Below are 21,026 nucleotides of genomic sequence, written 5' to 3' on the forward strand. Positions count from 1 at the left end.
CCCTGGTCATTTTCGGTACTGGGGCTGCCGCTGCCAGTGGAAGGTTACTGATAGCCCCCCTCAGGATCTCGAGTTCCTGCTGTAAGCCCTGAGCGAACCGCTGTTGCTCCTCTCTCAGCAAGCGGTTTGTCTCTTGCTGGTTTGCATTCGCGTTTTGCAGGGCTTCATTCGTCTGTTGCTGGTTTGCATTCGCCTGTTGCTGGTTGGCATTCACCTGTTGCTGGTTTGCATTAATCTCTTGCTGGGCTATTGCAGCTGTTGCTGGGCTGCATTCGTCTGCTGCTGGTTTGCATTAGTTTCTTGCTGGGCTATTAACAGCTGTTGCTGGGTTTCATTCGCGTCTTTCTGGGCAGCGACATTGCGTACCAGCGCACCCACCACGTCTTCCATCTTGTTTGCAGAGGATGAAAAAAACTTTTTTTTTTTTTTTTTCAAAGTTCTTCAACCCGCAGACCCCCTAGTGCTCTGCCCGCATTCTCCACCATATGTGACAAACGGCTTACTCCGGGGCTCCGTCGTTTGTCCGGGACTGTTTAGAACACGGTCTTTTAGGGTAGGTTAAATGATGAGGCGTCACGTACTGTTCCTTTAAACAGGCTATGCCTGGTTTATTCAGTCACCTGTTGCTGGTTTGCATTAATCTCTTGCTGGGCTATAGCAGCTGTTGCTGGGCTGCATTCGTCTGCTGCTGGTTTGCATTAGTTTCTTGCTGGGCTATTAACAGCTGTTGCTGGGTTTCATTCGCGTCTTTCTGGGCAGCGACATTGCGTACCAGCGCACCCACCACGTCTTCCATCTTGTTTGCAGAGGATGAAAAAAACTTTTTTTTTTTTTTTTTCAAAGTTCTTCAACCCGCAGACCCCCTAGTGCTCTGCCCGCATTCTCCACCATATGTGACAAACGGCTTACTCCGGGGCTCCGTCGTTTGTCCGGGACTGTTTAGAACACGGTCTTTTAGAGTAGGTTAAATGATGAGGCGTCACGTACTGTTCCTTTAAACAGGCTATGCCTGGTTTATTCAGTCCCAGGCACTGAGACTGCCACAGTGCATACAACAGAAAACAGATCAAAACAAAAGCTGCTCACCTGAGCGATAACTTAACTTAGATATCCCTGACTCAGGGTTGGAAGTGGCTTTTCCACTTCCAACATCAAAACACAGTACTTTTGCAGTCTTACACAAATGAACAGAAAGATTGAACCTGTTTGGGGAAGAGGCTTCTCCCCTCTGTAGTTCAGCAGCCTTCCAGCCTCCTGGCTCTTGTGGGGAGACCAGAGCAAACAGGAAATCAGTCTTTCATACCTGATTCCTAATTAGCATGACAGGTGACAGAAATCAGGCAGCAGACAAACTCTGGTCTGGATCTCTCATCCCTCAGTTCCAGCGCTTGCCAAACTGTGGGATGGAGTGTATGTATTATAAGGCTGCACTCCCAGGCCAAACAGGATAGAAACTGTCTAGTATCCTGGGAGCCCTATATACGGAATTTATTACCATCCCATGGTTCCTGTCACAGTATGCTTATAAAATGAATTCGGAGAGGGTTAACCTATATTGCACAGGGGATTACCCTCTATTGCATCTAATAGAGAACTCAGAGGAAAGATGTTTATTGAGGTTGAGGAATATACTAGCAGATATCTAAACAATATTATATTGATCTATCCATTTTTTTAAAATGAAGCCAGATCAAACTCTATATTGAGTCCTTTTGGGGTCAGAGTTTTTAGAGTATATATCCAGAAGCTTTCGCGTCTGGATATCAGATTTATTTTATCTCCCCCTCTCCAATTTTGCTTTGGGCATTCAATTCCCTTACAGATTAACCCTGCTGGGTTCTGCCCATGCTTCAATCTAAAGTGGTTGGAGACACTATGTGTCTCCAAACCCCGTTTAATATTGAATACATGTTCTGCCAAGCGCCGCTTAAGTGGTCTACCTGTTCGCCCCACATATTGAAGCCCACACGGGCATTCTAACAGATAGACCACAAAAGGGCTCCTGCAGGTGATGAACGACCTAATTGGGAATGATATACCTGTTATATTTGATTTGAAGTCTTTACATTTTTGACCATATTTGCAGCCTATACATTTATTGCATAAAAAGTATCCATTGAGTTCCTTTAACCATGTAGTGTTCCGTGACTTTACCTGGTTAAATGGGCAACTTGGTGAGAGTTTTAATTTAAGGTTGTCAGCCTTTTTAAAAACTATCTGTGGATGCTGGGGTAATATATTTTTTTTTTAGCTTCACATCACCAAGTAGGATACTCCAATGCTTTTTAATTATTGTTGTAATTTTATTTGCCATGCCATTATATTTCGTGATGAAAGGAATAAACTCTACCCCATCTTTTTTAATTATGGTCTTTTTATTCATTTGAATTAATTCCTCTCTATTTGTGTTTTTAGCTGCCTCTAGTGCCTTTTTTACCCTATTATGGTTATATTCCCTTTCAAAGAACTTGGTTTTTAGTTCGTTGGCCTGTGTGTTAAATATTGCTTCCTGTGAGCAATTCCGTTTCGTACGTAGAAACTAGCCTTTGGGAATATTATTTATCCATCTAGGATTATGATTACTCGATGCTAGTAAGTAAGTGTTTGCATCTACTTTCTTATAAAAGGTCTTAGTTTCAATTAATCCATTTTCAATGAATAAGGTTAGGTCTAGAAAATCAATGGTGAGTGGATTTATATTGAAGGTAAATTTTAAATTCATATTATTGTTGTTAAGATACTGTTGGAATTTACCCAAATCCACTTCATTACCACCCCAGATACATAGCACATCGTCGATATAGCGCCTCCATAGCACCAGGTCCGCCCCAAATGGGCTGTTGGAATGGATATAGTTTTCCTCCCACATGCCCATAAATATGTTGGCATAACTAGGGGCGAACCTGGTACCCATGGCAGTGCCACATACCTGGAGGTAGTAATCATTATCATAATTGAAGAAGTTATGGGTAAGGATATATCTAATCCCTTCTATTATAAATTCCCTAAATCCCGATTCGAGACTATCATCCTGCTCTAACACTCTCCTAATGGCCTCCACACATTGGTCATGATTGATGACGGTGTATAGAGAGGTCACGTCACACGTGACCCATATATAATGATCCTCCCACTTAAGATCATTTACTATATTTAAAACATGGGTGGTATCTCGAAGATACGATGGTATTTGGGAGACATATTTTTGTAATGCAGAATCAATAAACTGGGACAGATTTGAGGTCATCGACTTAATCCCAGAAATTATTGGGCGACCGGGGGGATTCCAGAGATCCTTGTGGATCTTTGGTATGAAATAGAATATTGGAATCCTTGGCTGTTCAATATCCAAGAATTCCAATTCCCCCTTTGTAATTATACCATCTGTGAATCCCTTATCTAAATATTTATTTAGGGCTAGCTTAACTCTGCTAGTATATTCCTCAACCTTAATAAACATCTTTCCTCTGAGTTCTCTATTAGATGCAATAGAGGGTAATCCCCTGTGCAATATAGGTTAACCCTCTCCGAATTCATTTTATAAGCATACACATTAATTACCTGTCTTCTGTTGAGTTAATTCTGTGTTAATTTTGTGCTAATGCGGTTTTTTAATTTTATAATATCTGATTTACATGTATTAATGATATCATTTGATTGTACATTGATTAATTGTGCAACGTAATGAGCAGGGGTTTCCAATTTGGTTATATCCAATGGGAGCCCTGCATTGATAATCCGGTGGGTTTAAATAGCCCTTACTACCATGGACACTCCATTGCCCCTGAGGAAGTGACGTCAGCAGTCACGAAACGCGCGTAGGGTGGAGTTTCTGTAGCAGTGTTACGTTGCTTACGTCCACGCATGCACGGAGGAAAAGGGGAGCTTGAGCAGTGACATCATCGGTGTGAGACGAGGCGCTCCGAATCGAGGCCACGAAGCGGGGACACACGCTGAATCTCACCCCTATCTGCAGCAACCCAGCATCCTGCCACGCAAGCGGACGGCACATTGTACCACGTATATAGGGACTATAAGCATGTGAGTGCACTGATTTATAGTCTTGTTTTTATTGTATTAAAATTGTGACGGTATCATACCATTGGCCCTATTCCCTTATTTTCCGGTATCACGCTGGAGAGAGGCCTCCTTCTTATCAGAGGAGTCATCCCACCTGGCAACATAGCAGAATTAAGGTGACGGGGAAGAAGTGAAAGATACCTTTTGAGGCCCTTTTATAATCATTTTTATGTAAGTAGCTGGCAACGGTGGGGGAGTTGAAGTTTGACCAGAAGTACTGCGCAATGGTTGTTCTGTCTTTTATATCAATACAGATTTGATTCAACTACCTCTAAGGACCTCCAGAAAAGATTGGATTCCGGATTTAATATCCCTATCATCAAGGACCAATTGGACTTCTCTAACTGTCAGGTTATTCACCAGATAGTGCGCCAAGGACATTTATGTTTATTGTATGTTTTGTAGCGTTTGTTCAGTATTGATTGTGCATTCCTTGTGGATAGGTGTGTCATTCTCGTCCATAGGCAGCCACTTCCTCAGTTTAATAATTAGATTGCAGGATTCAGTTCATATTCATTATAAATTCATGTATAGAGGGATTAATAATTAGAGACTTATATATCACAAGTAGGTAGTTAAGTTAGGTTAATAGGTTGAGCGCTTTAGTATATGTTTTAGTTTAGCTTAATATCACCATCACTTGTTTTATCCATCACACATATCAGCAGCCAACCATTATTTAAAATGACACTTTTTTCTAGTCGAGCACTTCGCAGTTGTAATTTAGATAATATTTTTTCAGAGGACACAGAGGTGGAAAATATTGATGTTGACACTGAAACTCTAGACACTCTATTTAATAAAGTAGAAAAACTCCTCACGCAAGAAATGAGGCAGATCTGGGAAGTAGTAGCATTGAAAAAATATTTAGAACAGAAACGGATACCGAGAGGACTGAGGGTCCTCAAAGTACCGACACTTGAGACAGAGAATGAGGAATTCATGAAAGAGTGGAACCATCTCCTTGACTCATGTGCATTTGGTTTAGTGAACCTGTCTATTCAGTATAGAACTAGATCCCTAGATGTTTTGGATAAAGAGATGACAGAAATCCAAGGTAAATTGAGCCACTTCTCTGAACTCAAAGAATACAAAGTATTGGATGAGAAAATTACACAAAGGATTGAAAAACTAGAGAAGGAGGTCATTAGTACAAAACAGAAAAAATATATACGGGATAAAAAAGACTATGAACAGAATAGACAGAGGGACTGGAAATCAGAGAAGAAAGTCCTTATTGTAGAAGAAATCATCTCTGCGGAGGTTAAAACCACCCCAGTCAGCAAGGGAACAAAAACTAAGGAGGAACAAAAATCTAAAAAAGATAGTAATCAAGTACCCAAACCACTTAATAAAAAGGGAGCAGTACAACGCCCCTCTTTTGGAGCTCGTCCACAAGCACCATATAGGAATGGACCTTATAGATACCAAGGTCCACCACAGGGAGGGTATACCAACGGTCATGGAGGTTATGGACATCATGACTACTATCATGATGGACCACAAGAAAGACATAGAGGTTATGATGATGTTTTTAGACCAAATAATGGCTTTAGACCTTACCATATACCATCTAGGGACCATGAAAATAATCAACATCAAACGTCTTTTTTAGATCACGACAGGGATTACGACTTCCCCCCGAGGAGAAACAGCGAGACAGACAATCCAACAGGGAGAAAAGATACCCCACGAACTGCGAGACGCAAAAGAATAGAGGATTCAGAGGAAAAAGAGGAGGAAGGAGGAAAGAGAAAAAAGTCAGACCAAGCGAGCCACAGGTAGAGGTCAGCAATGTGTTTAATATCAGCAGCCAACAAATATCCGAAGTTGAGGAGAGGGTCCTTTCGAAGGGGCTCAATTTTGCCCCCTCCCAGGGACCTAACATGTTTGATTTATATATAGATACTCAAAAATTCGTCAGACGACTAACACTCAAAAAATATTTTCTTAAAGATGCGGTGAGTAGAGAGGTTATGCAGGCAAACAATAATCCAAATAACATTCAGGTGAGTCCACCAAATAAATTTAAAAGACCTTCTGTTTTCTATCCTAAACATGTTAAGGGTAATTTTATAGAGACATTCACCGAATTGGTAATTCAGGATTTAGAGAAGGCCACCAGCGAGTTTAAGTTTGATAAACACAACTTGACCAAAATAGAGATAGATGCTGTTAAGAGCCTAGAGAGTAATACTCAAATTGTAATCAAAGGAGCAGACAAGGGGGGCGGTATTGTAATCATGGACTCAGCATATTACAAAAAGGAGTCCATGAGAATACTCAGTGATCCCACGACCTATCAAAAGTTGCCAGGTAATCCAACGGCTAAGTTTAAGCTAGCCCTAAATAAATATTTAGATAAGGGATTCACAGATGGTATAATTACAAAGGGGGAATTGGAATTCTTGGATATTGAACAGCCAAGGATTCCAATATTCTATTTCATACCAAAGATCCACAAGGATCTCTGGAATCCCCCCGGTCGCCCAATAATTTCTGGGATTAAGTCGATGACCTCAAATCTGTCCCAGTTTATTGATTCTGCATTACAAAAATATGTCTCCCAAATACCATCGTATCTTCGAGATACCACCCATGTTTTAAATATAGTAAATGATCTTAAGTGGGAGGATCATTATATATGGGTCACGTGTGATGTGACCTCTCTATACACCGTCATCAATCATGACCAAGGTGTGGAGGCCATTAGGAGAGTGTTAGAGCAGGATGATAGTCTCGAATCGGGATTTAGGGAATTTATAATAGAAGGGATTAGATATATCCTTACCCATAACTTCTTCAATTATGATAATGATTACTACCTCCAGGTATGTGGCACTGCCATGGGTACCAGGTTCGCCCCTAGTTATGCCAACATATTTATGGGCATGTGGGAGGAAAACTATATCCATTCCAACAGCCCATTTGGGGCGGACCTGGTGCTATGGAGGCGCTATATCGACGATGTGCTATGTATCTGGGGTGGTAATGAAGTGGATTTGGGTAAATTCCAACAGTATCTTAACAACAATAATATGAATTTAAAATTTACCTTCAATATAAATCCACTCACCATTGATTTTCTAGACCTAACCTTATTCATTGAAAATGGATTAATTGAAACTAAGACCTTTTATAAGAAAGTAGATGCAAACACTTACTTACTAGCATCGAGTAATCATAATCCTAGATGGATAAATAATATTCCCAAAGGCCAGTTTCTACGTACGAAACGGAATTGCTCACAGGAAGCAATATTTAACACACAGGCCAACGAACTAAAAACCAAGTTCTTTGAAAGGGAATATAACCATAATAGGGTAAAAAAGGAACTAGAGGCAGCTAAAAACACAAATAGAGAGGAATTAATTCAAATGAATAAAAAGACCATAATTAAAAAAGATGGGGTAGAGTTTATTCCTTTCATCACGAAATATAATGGCATGGCAAATAAAATTACAACAATAATTAAAAAGCATTGGAGTATCCTACTTGGTGATGTGAAGCTAAAAAATATATTACCCCAGCATCCACAGATAGTTTTTAAAAAGGCTGACAACCTTAAATTAAAACTCTCACCAAGTTGCCCATTTAACCAGGTAAAGTCACGGAACACTACATGGTTAAAGGAACTCAATGGATACTTTTTATGCAATAAATGTATAGGCTGCAAATATGGTCAAAAATGTAAAGACTTCAAATCAAATATAACAGGTATATCATTCCCAATTAGGTCGTTCATCACCTGCAGGAGCCCTTTTGTGGTCTATCTGTTAGAATGCCCGTGTGGGCTTCAATATGTGGGGCGAACAGGTAGACCACTTAAGCGGCGCTTGGCAGAACATGTATTCAATATTAAACGGGGTTTGGAGACACATAGTGTCTCCAACCACTTTAGATTGAAGCATGGGCAGAACCCAGCAGGGTTAATCTGTAAGGGAATTGAATGCCCAAAGCAAAATTGGAGAGGGGGAGATAAAATAAATCTGATATCCAGACGCGAAAGCTTCTGGATATATACTCTAAAAACTCTGACCCCAAAAGGACTCAATATAGAGTTTGATCTGGCTTCTTTTTTAAAAAATGGATAGATCAATATAATATTGTTTAGATATCTGCTAGTATATTCCTCAACCTTAATAAACATCTTTCCTCTGAGTTCTCTATTAGATGCAATAGAGGGTAATCCCCTGTGCAATATAGGTTAACCCTCTCCGAATTCATTTTATAAGCATACACATTAATTACCTGTCTTCTGTTGAGTTAATTCTGTGTTAATTTTGTGCTAATGCGGTTTTATAATTTTATAATATCTGATTTACATGTATTAATGATATCATTTGATTGTACATTGATTAATTGTGCAACGTAATGAGCAGGGGTTTCCAATTTGGTTATATCCAATGGGAGCCCTGCATTGATAATCCGGTGGGTTTAAATAGCCCTTACTACCATGGACACTCCATTGCCCCTGAGGAAGTGACGTCAGCAGTCACGAAACGCGCGTAGGGTGGAGTTTCTGTAGCAGTGTTACGTTGCTTACGTCCACGCATGCACGGAGGAAAAGGGGAGCTTGAGCAGTGACATCATCGGTGTGAGACGAGGCGCTCCGAATCGAGGCCACGAAGCGGGGACACACGCTGAATCTCACCCCTATCTGCAGCAACCCAGCATCCTGCCACGCAAGCGGACGGCACATTGTAACACGTATATAGGGACTATAAGCATGTGAGTGCACTGATTTATAGTCTTGTTTTTATTGTATTAAAATTGTGACGGTATCATACCATTGGCCCTATTCCCTTATTTTCCGGTATCACGCTGGAGAGAGGCCTCCTTCTTATCAGAGGAGTCATCCCACCTGGCAACATAGCAGAATTAAGGTGACGGGGAAGAAGTGAAAGATACCTTTTGAGGCCCTTTTATAATCATTTTTATGTAAGTAGCTGGCAACGGTGGGGGAGTTAAAGTTTGACCAGAAGTACTGCGCAATGGTTGTTCTGTCTTTTATATCAATACAGATTTGATTCAACTACCTCTAAGGACCTCCAGAAAAGATTGGATTCCGGATTTAATATCCCTATCATCAAGGACCAATTGGACTTCTCTAACTGTCAGGTTATTCACCAGATAGTGCGCCAAGGACATTTATGTTTATTGTATGTTTTGTAGTGTTTGTTCAGCTGTGATGTGAAATAAGCCTGTAAGTGTATCTTTTTCCTAATAAAAATGTTTTTTAAAAAATGATGATGTCATGAAAAGAAAGATGGCCGGCCTCACATGGTACGGTAGCCAATCAGAGCGTGGGAACTACATTCCAACTCTGATTGGCTCTAGTAGACATTGTGACAGAGGTTTGGGGGAGAACGGATGTGACGTCATTGAAAGCCTGTCACATGGTACTAGAGCCAATCAGAGTTGGGTCCACGGGGGACACCTTCGGGGAATAACCTGTGGCCCCACATCTGTGGGCCACCGCGGACCCGTAGTGTGCGGGGAAGAACAGTTGGCCCCACATCTGTGGGGGCACCGCGGACCCGTAGTGCCCAACCGTGGGTCTCCAGACCCCCATGGGAACCACCCGAGGCCCCTCAGACACCTGTGGGTCTGACCTGGGGCCCCCAGAAATCTGCGGGCCTACCGTGGGGACCCAATTGTGGCCCACGGTGACCCGCGGAGACCACCTGGTGGGCCATGGCGCCTGGCGGGGACTCACTTGGGCCTGGGGTATGAACCCTGTATGTAAAAGAATAAATCATGTATTTATGGGGGGGTACAGGGGGTGGGTTATGTATTTAATAAATATAATGATGTTTATTGTGGGGCAGTGTATTGTTTTTATTCTGGGTACTGGGGGTGGGGGGAGGGGCTATTGGCCCCAAGGGTATGTGGGTTGGCCTCCCGGCTGGGTAGTGGGTGAGGGTAGTTAGGCCTCACGGGGTGGTGGGTTAGTGGGGGAGGGTATGTAGGCATCCCGAGTGGTGGGTGAGGGTGGGTTAACCCCTTAATGACTGTAGCGGTTAATAACCGCTATGGTGATTAAGGGGTTAGGGGACATTACATTGGATGTTTTTATTCTTGTGTATGTCTTGCAGCATCGGAGGGGGCATGGCCAGGATGAAGATGAGGATGAAGACGGCCTTCATCGTGGGTGCCTGTAAAAGGTAAGTGTAATATATATTGACTGTATTCATTGTAATTTATATGTATTTAAAATGGACAAATGCATTATTATTCATATGTGGATAATAGTAATTTTGCCCATTACTGTACTGTATGTGTTTGGGGGCGGGGGGGATGTGTGTTGTATATTGCTATGTTTATTGGGGGCAATTGGCCCCAATAAACATGTTATTGTGCCTTAACCCCTTCATTGCCTTAGCGGTTAGCCGCTAAGGTAATGAAGCTGCTTTAATGTATTTTTATTACTAGTGTGCGGGAGCAGGGGGTCCCCTGAGCTGAACCGCATTGATTTCTGCCTCCCAAGTTACAGGCCCCGGTTTGGGGCATCGGAGGCCAGTGTCACCGCCATCTTTATAGAGCCCACGTCGCGTCTTGGACGCTATAAAGATGGCGGCGACACTGGCCTCCGATGCCCCGTACCGGGGACTGTAACTCAGGAAGCAGGGGGTCTCTGAGGCAGAAATCAATGCGGTTCAGCTCAGGGGACCCCTTGTTCCCGCACACTATTATTAAAATTTACATTAATGCAGCTTCATTACCATAGCGGCTAACCGCTACGGTAATGAATTATTATTTATTGTTATGTGTGTTTTAATACTAGTGTAGATGTGTAGGGGGTCTCCTGAGCTGAACCGCATTGGTTTCAGGTCCGAGGGCCCCCTACTTCAGGAGATACAGGCCCCTTTATGGGGTGCCGGTTTCCCCTGCAGAATTTAAATGTCCTGGTCACGTGACGCGGAAGCTTGAAAGTGCAGGGGATACCGGCACCCCATAACGGGGCCTATATCTCCTGAAGTAGGGGGTCCTCGGACCTGAAACCAATGCGGTTCAACTGCGGAGACCCCCTGCTCATGTACACTATAAATAAAATGTATTTATTTAGTGTACGATGCCTGTAACAGCCTTGCATGGAGATGGCAAATTTCCATGCAAATGTTACATGCAGCTTTTTTTCTATCAGCTAGCGTACGGGAACTTTAAGTGCGATAGCAGAGGGAAAAATGCTTGCACGCACGATAAGCCAGTTTTGGGCACGTCCGATAGAAAATGGGCTCAGGGCCTTAGTGAATCGCGCCGCCGGCTTCATTTTTTATCGGACGTGCTAATTTTTTTCAAGCCAGCGCGAAAGCTCGGAGCTTAGTGCATAGCCCCCTTAATCTTCTTTGTACACGTACTGTACTGTAGTTCTTCTGTCAGTTGAAAATTAAGGTCCAGTGGATAATCATGGAAGAATGAAAAATACAAATAATCAAGAATAATGCAAATTTATAATAATAAAAACAGTAATACAAATTTTCAGTCTTTATCTCCTTCGTCATGGCCACATTGCATTCTGTAGTTCATTGAGAGAGGGGTAGGGGGTTGTGTAAATCATGACTGTTGATACACTAAACACATAGTTCACAAAATTTACACATGATACCTCCCTCCCCCCGCCCGTCCTTTTTTAGTGCAGATCTCTCTGAAAAGGAAAGAAAAAATGAGTGCAGTTAAGTGCATATAATGGCATTGTGTACAGTATAACTACTCCATATTGGACTATGCAGATACTACAGTCAAACTACTGTATACTGGAACTCTATACTACATTATAAGTACTGTATAACTACTGTAAAATACTTTGTAACAAGATTGGTAGTGCAGCTCTCTCTGAAAACAAAAAATTAGTGCAGTTAAGTGCATACTGTATACTTTTTAAACAATCTGTGCCATACTTACCTGTATCATACTGTACTTGGTATGCCTGTACTTACCATACTACAGTACAATACCATACTACCTTCCTGATGCATGCCCATTACGCTCTATCACAATGGGCAACACAGTCGCAATATGGTCGATATATTTATCACATCGTTCGACGGTGAGTACATTGTTCCAAAAACTCAGTATGCCTTCCGCCAACTCATCCTTTTTTGAGGGTTTCACAACTTTACGGATATGATCCTTCAGCTGATGCCAGACCATTTCGATTGGATTGAAGTCTGGCGACCTGTCATTGGAGGGGGAAAAGAAGGAGAATTAGTTAAAGAGATACTGTACACAGTAAACAGTGAAAAAAAATGAGACACGGTTACCGTACTTACTCTGCTGGCGTCTTCACCCAGTTGATACCGCAGGCAAGAATATGCTCTGTTGACGCGGTGTCTTTGGGATCGTTGTCCTGGTAGAAACGGTGACCATCTGGGAATTCACGTGTGATGTATTCCATAATCTCAGGCACTATTTTATCTTGAAAAAAAACTTTATTCATGATTCCTGTAACAAGAAAAGAAAAGTGCTCAAAATAATGCGCACTGCAGTAGTACAGTGCATAAGGCTACAGCATGTGACTTTGTGCATTATTTACCATCAAAGATGACGATGCATCCTGGTCCACGCCTAGAGATGGCACCCCACACATGCATCTTTACTGGGTGTTTTGGACGCGGCTTCATAGATATGCGTCCTTTTTTGTGGAATGCAAAGGTGGCAAATCTCTCCAGCGATACAGTAGACTGTAGTCAGTAAAGATGCAATCCTGAAAAGTTTCGCCACTGTCGATCCATGCCTGTGCCTGAACCACTCTCTTGATCTTGTTGACGTCCCTTATCATAGGGTGCGCTCTGTAATGACAAGGAATAATTTTATAGGTACTGTACAGTACAGTTTCTTAAACCACACTTTTCACCTCCTGTACTGTTCAGTACTAACCTCACACGTCCATATCTCCATCCAATTCTGCGTCATCTTCTTAATGCTGGTCTCAGATGCGGTTATATTGTGATTTTTCTGCAGAGTGTCTTTGACCCTTGTGGCACTCTTCTCATCATTCTCTTCACTTATTTGGTCAACCAGAAGAGTTGTCTCCCTACAGTGTAAAGGAAAAACGACAATACTGTACGTTACAGTAGGCCACAAGTACAGTACATCCTTTATGCTCAGGCCTACAGTATAGCTAAATATATATAATACTATATACTGTAGTTATATAAATATACAGCGATAGCAATTATAATATAATATTACTGGTACTTTATGTGTTTGTCATACTGTTTACAGTAAACAGTAAACTGTACTGAAATGGGGGGTTGTGAGTGCGTGAGTCATAATGAGTAATAATGAAGTGAGTGATAATTAAGGAAAGAGGTGCAACTCACTTTGAAATAGAATTGATAATAAGAATGTACTGTAAGAATGTAATTATGATAATTGAGGAAGGAGGTGCAACATAAAACAAATTGTACAGTATATCTAATAATTGCTAGGAAAATGGTTCTGTCAAAAACGATAAGCCATCTAACCAATAAAAGTGCTATTGCAGTACTGCACGGTAAAGAAAACATATTGAAAATACTTTACTTACGCGGTAGTTACCGTTGGTGTCTTCTTGAATTTTTTGGTCTTACCGTGGGCATGATAGCTCACGGTGGCTGCTGGTACAACGAGGCCAGAAGTACTTAACCAGCGTTGAATATCTGAAATTCGCTGTCCTCTCTTGTACATATCCTGTATTCTCATGCTGAGATCCTTAGAAATCTTTTTAACAGGCATCGCTGCGAGTAGAAAGAAATACAAACACAAGAATGTATATTCGATATTGAGTCGATGTGTATTCAATGTGCAGTGAATCAACAAAATGGATGGTGTATTTATACTTTAATGGGTCTCATTACAGTACGCCCACTTTTAACACCTGTACCTCGTGGCCATGTACGCGAAAAAATTTTTTAGTGCACATTACAGTACGCCCACTTTTAACACCTGCACCTCAATCACAATAGGGACACAGTGTATAAAAGGTGACTCAAATTGCATAGCCCACCACACTCTGATCTGTATCTGAACTTGCTCTTGTCCAGTTACTGCATTGTGCTTTATACAATCTGCATCCATGGATCAACCCCGATTCTACGGATGCAGGAACCCACTCTCTTCTGCCGTGCCTGCCGTGCCGAAAAAGCGAAAGACAGGAGCCTTTTCCAAGACACAGCCAAAGCGAAAGGCCAAGGCTACTAAAGAAAACCTTCTGACGACTCCAAAGGCTAAGGCTAAGAAGTCTGGGCCTTATTATGTCAAGAAGAAATTCGCTGATGTAGCATTAACGCAAAACAAATGGAAGCCACCCATCCACAATGACGCTGCTCTTCCAGGAACCCACAGGTCACCTTCTCCTGCACCCCATACTGCTGCTTTTCTCCAGGGAACCCCCAGGACACCTTCTCCTGCACCGCACGCTGCCGCTTCTCTCCAGGGAACCCCCAGGAAACATTCTCCTGCACCCCACACTGCCGCTTCTCTCCAGGGAACCCCTATCTCATCCTCTCCAGCACCCATCCACTCAGATGTCCACAGCACCCCATTCACACGATCCAGCTCGTTAGACCGCATGCTGAATGGGTTAAGTGTCGATATCCCTGAGAACTCTATGCTGGTAAAGATAGATCTTCTTTTAGACACCATGCTAAATATGGATAGAAGGATGGAGAAGATAAATAAGCAGTTGGAGAAGATGGATAAGCGCATGGAGAAGATAGAGACTGACATAGCGGGGATACATAGTTTGCTTGGAGTTCCTGCCCCTGTATGTCGGATGCAGGAGCAGGAGGTCTGGATGGGACCTTCAACCTTCCATCACCAAGCGCACCCCCTCCATCAGAAGAATATGTGTTAATGTATGCCGTTGACGAAGACGAGGATGACATGACAACCCTGTCAAGACCACGCCAGGAGACAAAACAGATAAGGCGACTAAGACAGGTTGAAAGCATCCTCCCAGACCACATACAGTACCCTCGCCCGCTACCACAAGCACACCCGCTCCCAGAATCCCACCCACACATGCTTGCATTGAGACGGTACCCAACATCATCTTGCGAGACCTGTCCCAGCAAGTCAGGGAGAAGTATAGGCTTGCAAGTGGTGGTATAGCCCAGAAACATGCCATGTACATTTTCAAGCACCACGTGAGCTACGAGTTGTACTGCGGGTGGGCCCACAATGTCTATTATGATGGGAGTCGCGTCAATAAAGCCTCTTCCTGAAAATTTAAGAAAGACTATTGCAGAGGAATTGCGGCGCTATTATTCCATTCCAGATCATTTAATGAGAATCGCGAGAGACTCCATAAATGGCATTTTGCGGCTTACAAGGCATCGTCCCTGGAAGGACAGACTGGTGGGGATCGAATTCTCTGCGTGATTGGTCGTCTGTTCAAATGTTGATTCTTGTAAATTGTATTAATAAATAAATGTTTTTCCTTACTTACTCCATAAATGTTTTTAGACTTACTCCACCAATAAAAAAATGTTGGTTCTTGTAAATTGTATTAATAAATAAATGTTTTTCCTTATTTACTCCATAAATGTTTTTAGACTTACTCCACCAATAAAAAAATGTTGATTCTTGTAAATTGTATTGATAAATAAATGTTTTTACTTACTTACTCCATATACAGTATGTTTTTTGACTTACTCCACCAATAAATAAAATGTTGATTCTTTTAAATTGTTTCATTGTGTTTCCTTTTATAACAAAATACAGTGTTTCTAGAACATACAGTACTGTACAGTAAGTAATGGTTGGTTAATTACAGTAATGTACAGTAGTAAACACAAGATTTTTCCGTGAGGCATACTGTACAGTACTGTATACTGTAGGCATGCGTATTACATCAAAACAGTATTAAAACAAAACATACAGTATTGTACATGTATAGAATACACATACTGTAATACATGTAGAATAAATGCATACATTTTATTTTTGGGGTTTATTATACAGTATGTAAAAAAGTATTGTATACTGTATGAAAATATCAGCATACTATGTCACGTTTTCTATAAAGCTCACAGTTATTCTATCCTAATCAATAAAAATGGCACTGCCACTAAATTGTTGCCTCCGGTACTTGGATTTTTAAATCAGATTCAGCAATGTTCAAGCATCGTTACAAAAAGCGATATTATCCATCGAAATCCCTCCATTTGCCGTTCTCTGCCTGATGACAAAGTTTCTTTTCTGAGGAAAAATAAAAGTATTACTGTAATGGTTGGTTCAAATTAGTCAGTCCCCTAAAGAAGTTCCCACAGTCATTCCTCACAGTCCCCTCGGTCAGTCCCAACAATAATTTTCTCGGGGGGCGTCTCTTGTTCACATACAGTACACGCATGCACCTAAATGTGATGACACGCATATGCATATGCTGTCCACCAATTGTTCAATATCTACTGTAGAAGCTGCTCAGCCACTGATATTGCTGGACTACATTTTCGCGAATTGTGATTAAAATAATATAACTAAATAACCATAAGCAAAGCGATTGATTACAGGAGAATCGCTTGACTGTGCATTGATATGTTAAAAAAAGAATTAAATACGGCAACTGTACTCACCATAGACTTTGCCAATCGGTTAGCGCCGAGCCACTGCCAGTCCCGCATTCTTGATTATACACGTAGTTGACAGGTGACAGCGGGCCTGCTACACCTGTAGTTGACAGCTGATGAAGCTGGAAATCTTTTTGGTACATGCAAGCTTGCTGGTATCTGTACGTGAAATCCGGCTCAGGCTGCAGGTATCCAGGCGGGGACAGATTGCAAGGGTTACCGGTCAGCAGGTTTTCACTGACGGTCGGACCGTTATTGGAAGCCATATACTTTTGCCTTTTGAAGTCTCCATGATCAAAGATACTGGAATAATCTGGCGAAACACACCAATACCCTCCTCTAACTCCGGGTGTGGGATCAATATGAAAAAACACGGATCAATACATAACTTTTTCCTTATTGCACGATTCCACACATGAGCATCTGGTGAAAATTTGTAAAAGTCATACTTTTCGATAAAATATTGATAAATTTGACCAACTGTGGCCATCTTATCATCTGCTGCATTAATTGCGGACCATATTAAATAAGCGTACGTTATGTTGGGCTTTTTGAACACGTACTGCAGTGGTGTACTCATCTCGGAAATCTCTGGACAATAGAACACCAGACACTGTGCATTGAGTTTTTAAAATGAAACGCCTAAATTGATACAGTATTGTAACTTCTTCAGTACCAAGGTCAATTCCAATGGACCACTGTGGTATTTTTTAAACACCTGCAGTCGACACATTACTGAAGCACATGTACAGTACTGTAGTGTACAGATTAGAATTCATTACAATTCATGAATATCTGCCACGTGGCGGATACGCGAAGAATTGCACCCAATTAAATCCGAACCATTATTATTAAACAGATCAAGCGCGGGTGACGGTCGGCATGAATGCGGCATAAATACGGCATGAACGCGGTCAAGCGGGTGGCATTCTGAAAAAGCCACTGCAAAATAACCGAGAAGTGTTCAAATAAAAGTGGCCGCGGCTGTATGCACTCCAAAAAACAGGGTCCTGGGTGCTTCTGTTCTCGAGTTAGCCTTTCTAATTGAAATGCCGGCTTCGGGGACTCAAGTTCACCGAATTCTCACGTCAATTGACACAGTTCCCATGTCAATTGACTGTCCGCCTTTCAAGTCAGAAAGCTAACCGAGGAAGGATACATTCTATCGGTAAAACTAACCGCAAACCACTTATTCAATTGACTTATGGTTGCAGATCAAACCCATAGAAAATGGATACCCATGCTTTACATAGACAGCTTTAACCGCAGCCACGCGTATTCAATCAGTTCTTACTGTGGTGCTCACTACTCCCATCTTGTGTCTCCACAGAATATAGCAGGCAATAAATTTACTTTTAATACAGCAGGCAGGGAATGGCCTGCAAAAATGACGCAGCCATCTGCATGGGGTGTGGAGGGGGGGAGAAGGCAGAATGAGGGGGAGTAGGAGGAGGCAGAGTGAGAGATGTGGGCTAAGGGGGAGAGTGAGAGAGATGGGGTGAGGAGGAGAGTGAGTAAATTGGGGGGAAGTGGGAAAGGTGGGGTTGAGGGGATCGTGAGAGGTGAGAGAGTGAGAAGTGGGATGAGAGAGGGGGAAGGAGAGTGAGAGGTGGAGTGAGACGTGGGATTAGGGGAAAAGTGAATTGTGGAGTGCGGGGAAAAGTGAAAGGTGGGGTGTCGGAGTGAGAGGTGTAGTGAGGGGTGGGGAGGGAAGAACAATCAGCACATAGAGAGGGAGAGATGTGATAGAGAGGAGCTATATGGGGCACTATATTGTTCAGCCCCTACAGGGTCTGAGGCGCCGCACCTGTGGCCCTTGATCTATATCATGCTGCCCATCACTGGTCTACAGTCTGCTCTCACTCTCACAGATCCCATCTCATTTCATTCTCACAGATCCCATCTCATTTCACTCTCACAGATCCCATCTCATTTCATTCTCACATATCCCATCTCATTTCACTCTCACAGATCCCATCTCATTTCACTCTCACAGATCCCATCTCATTTCATTCTCACAGATCCCATCTCATTTCACTCTCACAGATCCCATCTGCTCTCACTCTCACAGATCCCATCTCATTTCATTCTCACAGATCCCATCTCATTTCACTCTCACAGATCCCATCTCTTTTCACTCTCACAGATCCCATCTGCTCTCACTCTCACAGATCCCATCTGCTCTCACTCTCACAGATCCCATCTCCTCTCACACTCACAGATCCCATCTCACAGATCCCATCTGCTCTCACTCTCACAGATCCCATCTCCTCTCACTCTCACAGATCCCATCTGCTCTCTCTCACAGATCCCATCTCATTTTACTCTCACAGATCCCATCTGCTCTCACTCTCACAGATCCCATCTCCTCTCACACTCACAGATCCAATCTCATCTCACAGATCCCTTCTGCTCTCACTCTCACAGATGCCATCTCATTTCACTCTCACATATCCCATCTGCTCTCACTCTCACAGATCCCATCTCCTCTCACACGCACAGATGCCATCTCACCTCACAGATCCCTTCTGCTCTCACTCTCACAGATCCCATCTCCTCTCACTCTCACAGATCCCACCTCCTCTCACAGATCCCATCTGCTCTCACTCTCACAGATCCCATCTCATTTCATTCTCACAGATTCCATCTCATTTCATTCTCACAGATCCCATCTCATCTCACTCTCACAGATCCCATCTCATTTCACTCTCACAGATCTCATCTCATTTCACTCTCACAGATCCCATTTCATTTCACTCTCACAGATCCCATCTGTTCTCACTCTCACAGATCCCATCTCATTTCATTCTCACAGATCCCATCTCATTTCACTCTCACAGATCCCATCTCTTTTCACTCTCACAGATCCCATCTGCTCTCACTCTCACAGATCCCATCTGCTCTCACTCTCACAGATCCCATCTCCTCTCACACTCACAGATCCCATCTCACAGATCCCATCTGCTCTCACTCTCACAGATCCCATCTGCTCTCACTCTCACAGATCCCATCTGCTCTCTCTCACAGATCCCATCTCATTTTACTCTCAAAGATCCCATCTGCTCTCACTCTCACAGATCCCATCTCCTCTCACACTCACAGATCCAATCTCATCTCACAGATCCCTTCTGCTCTCACTCTCACAGATCCCATCTCATTTCACTCTCACATATCCCATCTGCTCTCACTCTCACAGATCCCATCTCCTCTCACACTCACAGATGCCATCTCACCTCACAGATCCCTTCTGCTCTCACTCTCACAGATCCCATCTCCTCTCACTCTCACAGATCCCATCTCCTCTCACAGATCCCATCTGCTCTCACTCTCACAGATCCCATCTCATTTCACTCTCACAGATCCCATCTGCTCTCACTTTCACAGATCCCATCTCCTCTCACACTCACAGATCCCATCTCATCTCACAGATCCCTTCTGCTCTAACTCTCAGATCCCATCTGCTCTCACTCTCACAGATCCCATCTGCTCTCACTCTCACAGATCCCATCTGCTCTCACTCTCACAGATCCCATCTGCTCTCTCTCACAGATCCCATCTGCTCATTCTCACAGATCCCATCTGCTCATTCTCACAGATCCCATCTGTTCATTCTCACAGATCCCATCCCCTCTCAGTCAGCTGCACTATGCCTGTAATCCCGATAAACATGTTGGTTGTCTAAAATAAGGAGGACACTTTTCCAGACCCCGAAAAAGAGGACACATCTGCTCTCACTCTCACAGATCCCATCTGCTCTCACTCTCACAGATCCCATCTGCTCTCACTCTCACAGATCCCATCTGCTCTCTCACAGATCCCATCTGCTCATTCTCACAGATCCCATCTGCTCATTCTCACAGATCCCATCCCCTCTCAGTCAGCTGCACTATGCCTGTAATCCCGATAAACATGTTGGTTGTCTAAAATAAGGAGGACACTTTTCCAGACCCCGAAAAAGAGGACACATCTGCTCTCACTCTCGCAGATCCCATCTGCTCTCACTCTCACAGATCCCATCTGCTCTCTCTCACAGATCCCATCTGCTCATTCTCACAGATCCCATCTGCTCTTTCTCACAGATCCCATTTGCTCATTCTCACAGATCCCATCTGCTCATTCTCACAGATCCCATCTGCTCATTCTCACAGATCCCATCCCCTCTCAGTCAGCTGCACTATGCCTGTAATCCCGATAAACATGTTGGTTGTCTAAAATAAGGACACTTTTCCAGACCCCGAAAAAGAGGACACATCCTGGAAAAGGAAGCCTTCTGGTAACCCTAGAGATAGTACCGATCATGTCACTAATGCACGGGAACCTCCATTGACTTAAGTGGGAGTTTCCGTGCCACACTTGATCGGCACTACAGCAGTTTCATAAATACTCTATGAT

This window comes from Ascaphus truei, chromosome 4, assembly GCF_040206685.1.
Source record: "Ascaphus truei isolate aAscTru1 chromosome 4, aAscTru1.hap1, whole genome shotgun sequence".
In the NCBI taxonomy this organism is placed as follows: domain Eukaryota; kingdom Metazoa; phylum Chordata; class Amphibia; order Anura; family Ascaphidae; genus Ascaphus; species Ascaphus truei.